This window comes from Rousettus aegyptiacus, unplaced genomic scaffold (assembly GCF_014176215.1).
Source record: "Rousettus aegyptiacus isolate mRouAeg1 unplaced genomic scaffold, mRouAeg1.p scaffold_m13_p_5, whole genome shotgun sequence".
NCBI lineage: Eukaryota > Metazoa > Chordata > Mammalia > Chiroptera > Pteropodidae > Rousettus > Rousettus aegyptiacus.
In genome coordinates, this window is record NW_023416308.1 from 114,304,664 (window position 1) to 114,317,490 (window position 12,827).

The 12,827-nt window shown below is 61.2% G+C and overlaps 1 protein-coding gene across 2 annotated transcripts in view; it reads left to right on the forward strand.

Moving 5' to 3' along the window:
- The window catches only part of DAGLA (diacylglycerol lipase alpha), a 61,144-nt gene that overhangs the window by 22,798 nt on the left and 25,519 nt on the right, over nt 1-12,827 (forward strand). The window contains exon 1 of one of the 2 annotated variants that reach the window (XM_016134219.2): nt 12,199-12,411. The exons of the other annotated variant lie outside the window; for it this stretch is intronic. The gene's annotated coding sequence lies outside the window, so the exon portion shown is untranslated. Of the gene's footprint in view, nt 1-12,198; nt 12,412-12,827 lie in introns of those variants that run through there. 2 annotated transcript variants of the gene reach the window in all.

Genomic DNA, 12,827 nt, shown 5'->3' on the forward strand with positions numbered 1-12,827 from the left:
AGGCTCAGACTCCCAGCCTGGCTCCCAGGGCCCCGCCAGCCTTTCCGCCTGGGCCCTCCTCTCTGCTCCGTCCTCCGTGGTCCTCACACCCGGGCCCTTGCGCCGAGGGGCACCCTCCATGCGGTCCCTTGCTGCCCTCTCCCCGTGGCCTCTCTGCTCCAGCGTATCTTTCGGGTCTCAGCCTCGGCTCCCCGTTCTTCGGGCAGCTGCCCCTCACCTCTCTACTCAGGCTCTGACGAGACCCCCTGCCCCTTCCAAGCACACGTCGCAGAATTTTTCGTCGTTGTCTCTGAAGATTAGCTTAAAGCCTCTCTTTCCCTCGGGCTTCTAAGCTCCATGAGGGCTGCCCCATGTCTTTTATTTATCGCCAGGGCCCCTGGCCCGTAGTTGGCGCGCTCATCATTTATTGGGTGGATGGAAATGGCTGCACGCGTGAATTAATTTTAACTGGACTTGCCCTGTGTTCACGCCATCTAGTGCCCACCCCTAGAGCCATTTTCAGCGTTTTCTCCTCTCAGATCCTGGCCCTGCCCTAAGCCGGGGAGCTTGGCGCCAAACCCTGGCCATGTGTGAGGGTTGGTATCCTCACACTGCCGGGCCCCAGGCACCTCCTGACCTGTGCTCCTGCGTCAGACCAGCCTGGGCCTTGGGGCCTGGGCCTACCTGGTTCTCGAGGAGGCAAGGGCTCTCTCTAGGAAGCATGCTACTAACGGAAGAGTGGACAGCTGCCGAACCTTCTAACTGAGCCCGTCAAAGTAGAAATGCATCCCAGGGAGGCTTCCCCGGAGATGATAAATTTGGAAACCAGGTCAAGTTGGAGGGACAGTGGGACCGAGAAGGTGGAGGAGGGGGATCAAATGGCTTTGGAGAATTCGCCCCTGAACTTGAGGCGGGTGGTCTAGGCTGGGCCAGCAGCCTTGGGCTGCATGTCCCCTGCAGGCTGGCCAGGTCTTTGCTCTCCAGCGACCCAGCATCCTCGTCACTTGTCATGAAGCTGGTAGAATTGCCAGTTGTAGGAGACCCAGGGTCACAGAAGACTCAGGGTTTGGCAGCTGTGGCCATCACCCTCAGTGCTGGCGTTTGCCTGCTCAGGGCCCTGCCCGGTGGAGATGGGCTCGCAGGCTGCAAAGATGTGCTGTTCAGGCAGGCTCTGTCTAACATTGGCAAGGAGGGGCACCCAGAAGGCCCCAGAGCCCACAATTCTAGGACAGACACTTTCTGCAACATCCAGAGGCAGGAGTGGTATTTATAGCAGCCAGAGGCCACCGAGGGTGCAGAAGTCCGCAGGAGCTGTGCCGCAGGCCGTCCCCCTCAGGTCCCCTGGCCCTCACTGGCTCCTTCACACCAGCCCCCACTCCAGAGCCTGCCTGGGACCAGCAGTGAGCGGCTGGGCCTGTGGGGAGGGCGGGCGCTCTCACCCCACCTCTCCAAGCCCCGGAGGAGAGCAGGTGCCACTTTCCGCCTGGCCGGCGCCGCTGCCTCAGGCGGTCTGGCCAGGACCGAGTCTGTCCCCTCCGCCCCAGGTGGGCATCCCATTAGCACTCAGCACGCGGCCCTGCTGGTCTCTCGATGGCACTGTCTGATCTTGTTGAAAAGTTCATTCCCCAGAGTCGCCAGCAGCTTTGTCGACCTCCCTGGGGCCGGCAGGGGTCAGCGAAAGGCCCGCTTCGTGCCCGCTACCAGCAGGCACTTAATGGGGCCACGGGCACCTGCCCTAGGTTGACCGGGGAGGCCCAGCCAGATGCCTGTGACCGCACTGCTGTGTCCCTGCTAAGCGGTAGCGGAGTGCAGCGCGGGTCTGGAGGGCAGCGGTCCCAACCCGTGGTCAGCAGCTCCACATCCTGCCATACCCAGGGAGCAGGCCGGGAAGCAGAGGTAACAGAAGCGACAGTGTGACGAGGCCGGGGCCCCGAGCCCTGAGGGTGAGTCCGCTGGGTAGGAAAGTCATGCCGAACCCTTGAGTCCAAGGTCAGGCCTTCACCTGCCCTCTCCCTCAGCCCCATCCAGGGCCCAACAGGCCAAGGTTGGCGTTTATCAGGTGCCCGGTGGGGTCATCCCCATCATGGAGGCCGGGGTCATCCCCATCGTGGAGCCCAGGGTCCCCTCCTGAGTTCCCCCCATTTTCGGTCTCTGTTCCTACCCCCCACCCACCCTGGCCTTTCTCCTTGGGGGGCCTCCACATAACACGTGAGGCAGGTGCACCAGGACTCCGCAGGAAAGGAGGCCGATCAACCAGGGCGGGGGTTTAAGGCCCACTTGCCCGAGCTGCACCAGAGAGGAGCCCCTGGAGTGACCGGGCCACCTGGAGAGGAGGAAGCCCCGGGCCCCAGGCTCGCTCTGGGCGAACAGGTGGAGGACCAGATGGGAGCCGGAAGTGGGCTCGCCCGCCGGCAGGGTCGGAGGAGGGCAGTGGTTGGTGGAGCGCTTCACAGCCAATGGCTGGGAGTTTTAATCTTATGTAAAGGGCGTTGAGGAGCCATAGTATGCTTTCAAGGAGGGAGTTTATTTCATTAAAATTGTGAACTGTGTGTACTTGGAGCTAATGCTTCTGAGTACCCCGCCCCCCCCCCGCCCCCCGGGTCTTGGCACTTGACAGCTTGGAACCCACTTGTCCTCACAGCAGCCCCACGGGCATCCCTATTCCGTTTTTAGACGAGGAAGCAGTAGTCGATTCGTCCCGGGAAGCGGCCTCTGCATCGTACTTGGAAGGTCGCGGCTCTGTGGACATGTGAGTGAACAGAGGCACTGGGACCGAGCTGGGTCTGTACGGTCCTCCACCCAGTAGCCGAGGGCCTCCGGGCCCCCTTCCTCAAGTTCTGTGGTCGCTTGTGCTTAGGTCCAGCTCTGTCATGCCCGGAGAGGTAGGAAGGGAGTTGGGTGGCCTGAGGGACAAAAGGGTCAGCCATGGGCACTGGTCTCCGAGCTCCTGGCTTCATGTTTTCTGTGACCCCTTTGCCCTTGTGGCTCAGGCCAGGGCAGGAGACATGTATGATGTTCGAACTAGCCGGGGGCTCCTGCCCAGAGCTCCAAGGTTCTCGCCTCAGCCAGCCTGATCTGGAACAGCAGGCGGAACTCTAAAAGTCATGGCTGGAATGGACCTGAGAGGTCACCCTGTCCGGCACCTCTCAAACGGTTTTGAGCATTGAAACTGTTTAGTTCAAACACAGTGTTACAAGGAACCCAACGTGTAAAACAGCTGAAGGCTGCTCTGCCCGGCATCACCTGCCAGCCCCAGCCTGCTGCGACTACCTCCCCTCATCTGGGGATCCCCGAGAGTCCCCAGAAACCCACTTCTGAGAGCACCGACACCCCCTCACTGGGCTCAGGAGAGGAGGGCAACGGCGGGGGGTGGCACATGCCAACCTCCACCCGTGCTCTGTTGGGGCAGGGGATGTCGGCCCTTCCTGTCACATGCGGGGACTCTGCAGACCTCCCCTAGGAAAGAGCTCCCGTTACGTGGTCACTTGATCCCTGCCCGCCTCTGCGATGCCCAGGGAATGGTCGAAGCGAAACTCAATAGTGAGCGGCGGACCTGTGCCCTAGATGACCACACTGCCCAGGGAGGTGGCCGCTCTGTGGACCCGGGGCCCAGGCAGCCTCCCAGAGTCAGAGGCGTTTCCCTCGGTGCAGGCCAGACCCCGAGGCCCGGCCCACATCCTCAGGAGGCCCTACAGGACAGGACCTTGGCGGCACAGGGTACGCTGGGCATGGGGGTGGGGCTCCCAGAGGAGAGGTGTCAGGCTACATGTGCCCACTTAGCATCCTCATTAACGGCCTCGTTAGGGGGCCCCTAATGAAGTGTCAGGTGCTAATTTCTCTAGGAGGTGTTGCCAGCTCCAGGGCCCGAGCCTGTGCTGGGGAAGCTCTGAGAAGCTGCCGAGCACTGCAGATGAACTGCCTGGTGGGGGGCTCCCAGCGTGCAGGGGCGCACAGGCCCTGGGCGGGGGGCTGGGGCTAGGGAGTGGCCGCGGGGTGGGGCGTAGGATGCTGGCTGTGAAGATGGGCATGAGCCTGCAGTAGACACCCCGAAACTCCGAGACACAGATGGATGTGGGGTACTCCAGCAGGAGCACAGGTGTGGTCCTGGGCTGAGCTATACAGCCCCAGCCGACCTGTGGGAAGGTGATTCCCATCTCGCTGGCTCATCGTGCATTAGGGAGGCAGGGCCAGCAAGGCCCCAGCCTGTGCAGGCAGGCTCCTAGGAGATGCTGCTACCCCTGCCTGAGAAGGCAGGTCAGGGCACTGCGCATTGGCCAGGGCGAGGGCAGGCGTGGGTCAGCCTGGTCACCAGGGGTGGGGAGAAGGGCCCGTCAGTGTGAGAGGGTTGACTTAGATCACAGAGAGATTGGCGCCCCTGCCACACCTTGGGGGCAGGGACTCGGTGCAGCAAGCAAGTGATCTGAGCGTCTCAAGAGAGGTGATTAATAAATAATAATGATGGCAACTAATCCTTTCTGTGAGCTGAGTGTTCAGTGTGCATTGTTTCATTTACCTCCCGTGACTCTGTGAAGTGGGTCCCTTCTTCATCCCATTTTGCAGATAAGGATCCTAAGGCTCAGGGAAGTGAAGGTCACAGACAACAGGAAATGGCAGAACCAAGATTCAAGCCCAGAGCTGCCCCACTCCACGGCCCAGGGAAGGCAGCGCTGGGCTCACCGGGCGGCTGCCACGTCCGCGAGAAGGGGGGTTCCTGGGCAGAGCAGGGTGAGGACATGTCAGAGCATAAGGGGACGTGAGCAAGGGGTGGCATAGAAGGACTCGGCCCAAACAGATGAACCCGGCATGGGTGCCCACCTGCCCACCTGCCTTTGTCCTCCTCAGGGGGGCAGGACAAAAGGGCCCGGGGCTTGGAGACCCAGGCTGCTGGGCAGTGCCCAGCAGGAGGCCAGCTGAGCCCGCCCCTCAGGGCTGCCCCACGGCACCAGAATGAGTGTGGAACAAGGGTCCATTCTTAGTTTCAGGGAAATAAACAGTCTGCAAGGAAGAGTTCGAAAACAAAACCAGGCCTGGCCAGAGCCTGGGGAGCCCCTCCCTCTGCTGGAAACAGGTACGTTCCAGGCCCACTAGGTGAGCCCTGGTGTGAACGCCTCCCTCCCCAGGGAGGAGCAAGGGAGGGGGGCCTGGCCTGGCTGCCAGGGAAGGTCCCTCGGCCCTGAGGCGCCATTCCCCCCTCCCCGGTACAACTAGCAGGAAACGAAAGGCCCCACTTGATTCCCAGGGAGCTGGCTGGTACCAGTGACAGGGCCTGTGGCAGATGGCAAGTTCTGTCTGTTACAGACGAGTGGAAAATAATTAGCGTGAGAAGAGAGGCTGGAGCCTCGGTGGTAAATGGAACTTCAATGAGGGCTCCTCGGGAGGGCCCGGGAGCACAGGCCTGGCCCTGCAGCTCACTTGCTGAGTGACCTTGGACAAGTCACTTAATTTCTCTGGGCCTCGGTGTCCTCATCCATAAAACGGGGATAGGAATAGCACTTACCTCATAGGGTTGTTACAAAGATTCAAGGCGGTGATGTTCGTGAACCGCTGGATACAGTATCCGGCATGCAGTAAATGCTATGTGAGAACTATTTAAAATAAGCAGATGACAGAATAACCATTGGAGCCATTTCCGGGTTTAGCCCAGGGTGGCCGTGGGCATGGCCCCCAGCCGTTGGCGCTGTTCCTTTTTACCCTCTTCCCTGAGGTTGGCGCCCGGCCCCCAGGGTGCTCTTTTGTGGGGAGGGGGCTCCAGCCAGCAAGCACACTGACCTGGAGAGAAACGGCAGAGAAACCTGGCTTCGGAGCCCTCCCTCACTAGGTTAAATAACCTCTTGGAGCCTCAGTTTCCCCATCTGTAACACGGGAACAGCCACACCCCCCAACCAGGGTTATAGTGAGGCGCACTATAAGGGAGGCGCCTCCCCGGCCCCTCGAGGCCACCCTAATAGGATGGTGGGGAAAGGGCTTGTGAGTCCAAGACCCTGGGGACAGTGGTGTCCCCCTCCTGCCCCTGCTCCCCACCCACCCCAGGCACGCCACTGTGGTCCCAGGGCCTGGGCGTGTGAGGACCCATCTTGAGCTGAAATCCGGCCTGGCCCTGGGCGGGCTCGGCTCTGCCTTCTGCTCCGGCACAGCTGACGTGAGAAAAGCAACAGCTTTCGGCCCCTAACTTGGGCGGTGCACGCCCGGGCACAGGCTGGTGGCACACGCGGCCCCCAGCCCACATGTGCTCTCTCTCCGTCACCCCCCTCGCCGTGCCTCCCAGAGCCCAGCCTCCACGTGGGGCCGCTCACCTGGGAGGGAGAAGGGTGCCCAGGGAGGAGGGAGCACGTGGGGCTTGCGTGGGCGCGAGGCGCCGGACTGACGGCAGACTTTCCTCCTTTCAAGTAACTCACGGAGGCCGCGTGAGATCCCAGCTCTGTCTCGTCCCTGTCGCAGGATCTTCGGGCAAAAACCGCGTCTCTCTGAGCCTCAGTTTCTTCATCCGTAAAGCTCTACCCCTGTGGCCTGATGAGGCTGTCATGAGATGACACAGATTTTAGCTCCGGGCTGTCTCCCGGCTGGCTCCACAGCCTGCTCACCTCAAGGCAGACGGTGGAATAACCCTGCGCTCAGTTTTCCTCATCCGCGGAGTGCGGCCGATCCCCTCACTCCCACATGGGGTGGCAAGGACCCAGAGAGCTGGCTCTTCACGGGCCCTGAGGCCCTGCCTCGCCACTCAACAGGGGACGTTTGAGGCCAGCCCCTAGGTTCAGAAAGAGGCCTTACCTGAATCCTGCTCCTCAGAAGCAACATGCAGCAGTTAAGACACCGGCCGTGTGATCTGGGGCAAGTCACTTCGCCTCATCTGTAAAATGTGGGTGACAGTTCCTATCTCACTGAGTGGGTTTAAGGAGAAAGTTATGTTTGTGAGGGGCTTAGACGTGGCCCAGGACACGGTAATAAGCAAGTGACAAATGCTACAGGAGGCAAAACGACTTTGTCCCCAACTTGCAGGTGGGCTGAGCTCTCCTCCCCGCCATCACCTTGGAACTCTGAAACTGCCCTGCAGCATCAAGAAATGATTCTAGTTAGGATGCGTTGATCGCTCCATCTGCCAGTGCTCTCAGCCTCAGAAGTGAGCCGAGAGGCTGACCAGCTCCCTTACTAGCCCTGCCCCTAAGGAGCAGAGGCGCTGGGAATGACCCCCAGCCCGGACACTGCTGCACAGAGCAGGAGCCATCTGCCCACCCAGCTGGGCCAGAGCCACCCAGTTAGTGAGCCCGCCCCAGCTAGGATGGCCTCTGGGGCCAACACGCACCCTACAGGTGGCCTGGACCCAGCCGTACTGTGGTCAGTCCCCTTCCAAATGTCGAATGTGCCCCCTCTGCCCGGACTAGACGGGCTCCAGCACCCAGCACAGAAACACTTGGAGTCAGACAGACCGAGAGGGCCTAGCAGGCAGCCGGCACCCGCCCCTGTCACCTTTTCTGGGGCACCTTCCAGTTTCAGAGCCATTTCACGGAATGGCATTCATCCTGGGGTGGGAGCCCTGGGCTCTCCACCGGGGCACCAAGGACCCGAGCTGCCCGCAGGGCTGAGAGAGCCCTTGTGGACACCCCAGTTTCCCGTTTTGCTCTGGCCACCAGGAAGTTTGGAGTCTGATGCCAGTTTTACATGTAGCGACTTTGTGTCTTGCACCTGTACAAGGACTCCCCCCACCCTCTGTCTTAATTTACTCATCTTTTATTTTGAGATTTATTTGTTTTCAAATGTATGCTCTACCTTTTCGTTGTTTGTGGTTCCTACAAGGCACGCTGAGCCGTGTGTGTGTGTGTGTGTGTGTGTGCGCGCGCGCGCGCGCATACAGATAAATAGTAACATATATATCAACTAACAGAAAGACAAGCTTCCCATTAGTCTCTGCTCCTGATTCTTCGGAAGAGGGCAGTGACTCTCTGGCCTGGGGACACTGCTCTTAGGCTGTGGCGAGACCTGCCCTGGTCTCCAGCCGCAGCAGGCAGGGGCTCAGGAGGCCCAGGGAGGGTGAGCTTGAGTCTGAGACAGGCGTGTCTCCTTGGCCAGCCGAGCTGCAGAGCGATGAGGACCCTGCCCGAGGCCGGTGGAGAACCAGCCCCACGTGACTAAAAACCGTACAAATGGCCGCTGCCTTCTCGCAGATTGATCCCCAGCGAGGGTGCTCATGTGGATTTTGCCAGCTTCCAAGGGAGTGGAAGAGAGGATCTCAGCCCAGCCTCCCTGGGGCGACACTCTTGGTAGTGGTAGTGTCTCGGCGAGTTTGAGTGGGTGTGTCAGGAGGAAGGCGAAGGTGGGGGAAGGCGGCTCAGGGACTCTGGGACTGTCAGCAGGGAAAGCTGGGAGCCTCTGAAGCTTTCTCAACCTCAGTTTCCTCACCCATAAAGGGGGGTGGCAGGACTGTCCCTGAGGCCCCTTCTAACTGGCATTCCTACAATATGTGGGCTTTGGATGGCAGCAGGAAGGACCTCTGTCGCCTGCTTCTCTGGAGGTATTGGGGCAGAGTCTCTGAGCCTCAGTCTCCTCATTCGTCAATAGTAACAATAACGGAAGAACCAGCATTTGCCGAGCACTTACGATGTGACAGGCGCTGTCTCAGGTATATGACTCACTTAACGCTCGTGGCAGTTCTGAAGCAGGTACTATTCTTAGCCTCATTTTAGAACTGAGGACCTAAGGCAAAGAGAGATCGAGTAACTGGACCAAGGTCACACAGCCAGGGCTCAGACACAGTCCGTTTTTAGAGCATGTGGAGAGAGTGTGCTGTGGCCTGCATCACTGCCGTGAAGACGGCACGTGATTGGTCCAGCACTTGGGACACAGGAGATGTGCAGCCGACGTCAGAAACGTCCCTGTGGCCTGGACCCGGCTGTCATCCCTTCAGGTTCCATCTCCAGCCCATCCCTGGGCCCAGATACCAGAGGCTGCCTCTGGCCAGGTGGGAAACCTCGTGGGGTAACCTAGAAGCTGGAGGTGACACTGTTCGGGTCTCCCCACAGCAAGTCGTCCTATCCCCTGTGGGCACAGGTTTCAGGCCGACTCCGGCGGCCTGGCCCCATCGCAGGCAAGCAAGGTGACCTCGCGTCTCCACGTGGCTGGAACTCTGTGCTGGGCCATCCAGTCGGTGGACGCAGCAGCCCACGCCCTCCTTCCTCCCACGGGAGCTCTGGGCACCTGCCAGCTGGGACCCATTGCCGAGGGACTCCTCTTCCCTGAAACCTGCTCCCAGAGCCAAGCCCAAAGGGACCTTGGGGTTAGGGGACGAGTCCCAGCACTGGGGCACTTTAGGCAACACCCCGAGGCCCACGGCGGGGCTCGTCACCCAGTCAGGGTTCGTATCTGCTCAGTCCAGCTCTGTCCCATCAGCTGCAGCCGGTGGTGGGCAGCAGCAGCACCTGCGCAGACCCCAGCACCCCGTCACGCAACCCCTGCCGAGAAGTCTCCAGAAAGCCCCTCAGGAGCTCTGTGAATGCGAGGCCACCATGGGTAGAGGGCCGGCGCGAACCCTCTCGCGACGCCACCTCAGTCAGTTCTCCGTACAGCCTTCCGAGGGGGTGGGGGGCTCCCCGTTCTGCAGATGAAGACACTGAAGCCATAGGACAGTTCAGATGGCCAGAGGAGGGGTGATGGTTCCCTGGGCGGGCAGCCGAGGCCCTGGGATGGGTCATTTCCCAAAAAGCCAAAGGGGTGAGCTAAGAGGGCCCTTATGGCTGGGAGGGGCTTCCTCAGGGGAACTGCGGCTGCTTCTGGGGTGGGGCGGTGGTTCAGGCAGCCGAGTGGCTCCCGAGGGGAGGGGCGGTGTTCGAGGTTGGATGTGCTCACGCTGCAGGGGCACGAGGGTGGCTTGAAGATGAAGGACAGTGCAAGGCCTGGCCCTCGGGGACTCTGGGTTGAGCTGGGGCAGGAACGGGCAACAAGGTATCAGCTGGTTTACTTCGAGCCCAGGGCGATGCTGGAGTGAGGGGTCCCAGGCTCCCGTAAGGGGGCAGCATGTTCTGCCTGAGAAGGGTGGGGTGGCAGGGGCAGTCAGGGAGGCTTTCCAGGGAGGGCCTAGAAAGATGGGTAGGTTGTGACTGGCAGAGGAGCAAGGCTAACCAAAGCATGGACCTCCCAATGAGGGAATTTTAGGGAGCAGCAAGTTTTGGGGGGAATCAGGAAAGGAGGTGGAACAGTATAAGAAGGGGCCGGAACAACCTCTCTACCCAGAAGGAACTCACTGGCAGGACGCTGGAGTCTGTCCCCAGGGGTCAGGGAGTATTATCTGCTCTGGGACTCAGAGAGGGCTAGGCACCTGCCCAAGGTTGCACAGCCTGCCTGCCGATGATGACGAGGCCCTTAGCCACTGCCTGAGGGTCTTGGACTTCATCCTGCAGGCCACAAGGAGCCAGGATGATTTTTTTAAAGTAGGTGACAGCATGTACATTTTTAAGAGTTTTGCATTTTTAGAAAGAGGAACTCCCAGAATGATTAGTACTTAGCCTAGGGGCCTGAATCATCAGCAGGGAACTTGGGTTTTGTGGGTGAGGGAAAAAAGGAGCCCCCTAGGACCGCTCAAGTCTCCCCATCCATGTGAGGGGGTCTGGACACCTCATTCATTACTCCCTGGGCTGGGGGCAGAGCCAGAGGCATGGGGAGTCCACCCCCTGCCCTCATGCCCCTGCCCACCTGCTGGAGGAGGTGCCACGCCCACTCTTGGGGGGGGAGGGGGGAGGCTGTGTGTCCCCCCCCCACCCCTCGTAGAAGTTGGAGGGCACCGACCCTGTGCCCTGGGGTAGGAGAGCCAGGGGAGGTGCTCTGTAACAGCCCCGCACCAGGAAGCACCCTCTGCCCTCCCCCCTCCTGAGACATTTCCTCCAGATGAAATCACACCCGCATCAGGGGAACAGGCCCCCATTGTGAAGGGCTGGGGTCCTGAGAGAAAGGGCGTCTTTCAGGCCCTTAAAAATAGCAGCCCTGAGATTTATGAATCCGCATGGACTGGGATTGTCCCGTCCTCCGCCCAGCACCAGCACAGGCTCTGTCACACGCACCCCAGACCGTGACCTGTTGGCGACCAGCTGGAGAATCCACCGGCCCAGGCGGGGAGGGGCGCATGAGCCTTCCCTCTGCAAAGACCCTAAGACCGGCACCGGCGTTAACCGGAACAGCTAGGGCCTCTGAGAGTTCTCCCACGTGTTCCTCGCCAGAGCTTTAGCGGATGGGGATAATCGACGTTTTACAGATGAGGAAACTGAGGCACAACTAGTAAGTCGCACATCAGTGGGTGGTGGATCCTGGGTTCAAAGCCAGGCAGCCTAGACTCCCAGCCCTGTGCCTGAGGTTCTGCGTCCCGGGTCTAGGCCGGAGGGGCCGCTGGGACCCCACTAGGGTCCACACGAGCTAGATGGGCACTGGCACTGGCTATGGGCAGAGGCTGCCACCGGCCACATCACTCCAGGGTCTTGACAGATCTTCAGCCACCTCCGAGGGGTGGGGGGCCGGGCTGGCCCCACTTCTCCGGCAGGGCCTTGTGCACGTGGGGGGCTGCGTGTGAGTTTGAGGAGGATGCGTGAATGGTATGTGTTCGCTATTCTAGACTCCAGGAGGCAAAGGGCAGGGGCGAGAGGCGATTGGGAGGGCCTCCCCCGGGGCCCACCCGAGAACCGGACGTCCTGGGCTGCTGATGGGCAGGGTCCTTGCCCACCAAGGGGCTGGCGCTGCCCTTTCTTTGCCAGAGTCTGGCCTGGTTAGCGCAGGAGACGGAGCTACAGCACCTGCTGGGACTGCTGGCCCCCGACCTCTTAGTCATTTCTGTCATATGAGGGGGCCCCCACGCCCCACCTTACCCTCCGAAAGCCACATGGAGACAGGGAGGGGCCGCAGAGCAGGGGCGGCAAAACCCCAGCCGTTGGCAGCTCCGTCCTGCCCCAGCCCCTCCCATCCCATCCTTCCTAACTGAAGCTGGCGCTGTCAGTCACTTGTCACAGACACACCCTCAGCCCCGGCCACCACACCACGCGGCTCGGCTCCGCTCTCGGCTCCCGTGCTCGCCATCCGTCCCCCTGCTTCCCGGATCCGTGCTGTGCTCCGACTCCTCCTTGGAGAGAGAGTGGGATGATGTCACTTCCTGAGGGTGGGGGGAGGAGGAGGCACGACCCCGGCAGGCTAGCCCGCCAGCCCGCCTGCCAGGCCGCCGGCTCGCCTGGAGCTGCCCGGCAGCGGCTCGATGAAGTGGCTGCAGCAGGGAGCGGGAGGTGGAGACGGGCCGGGCTGGGCATGCTGGCCAGCCCCTGGCCCACCCCGAGGGCCGTGCCCACCAGCGGGGGGAGCCTTGCCCGCTCCCTTCCCGAGTGATGCCAGTCTCCGCGGATACGCGTGTTCCCTGGAGCCATCACAGGGAGAGGAGGACTTGCCACCTGCCCCTGGACCAGGTGCCATGTAAGCCTCTGCCAGACTGGGGGCAGCCACCCACCCACCAGGGGGGCGCCCGGCCCTCCACAGCGGGGTCTTCTATGCCCCTGGCCCACCCTCACTGGGGTCTCTGGACCAAACCCCTGAGGGAGCCTCCCAGCCCGCTCCACTCCCCTTGTTCCCCGGGCTCTAGGGAGTGGGGCTCCCAATTCCTGGGCACTTCTTGCCGAGCTTGCCTGTGGCTAATTCAAACTCTGTGACTTTAGAGAGTTGGGAACTGGGCAGTGAAGGCTTCTTGGCTCGGGGTGGGCATGGGAGCTGTGGCCACACGGAGGGTGGGTGAGGCCGCGGGGCTTGCCCACTGCCCTTCCAGCAGGGGTCTGGGCATCCCAGGCACACTCTTGACCCTGGATCTAAACTGTGTTCTTCCCTACCAAGAGGAG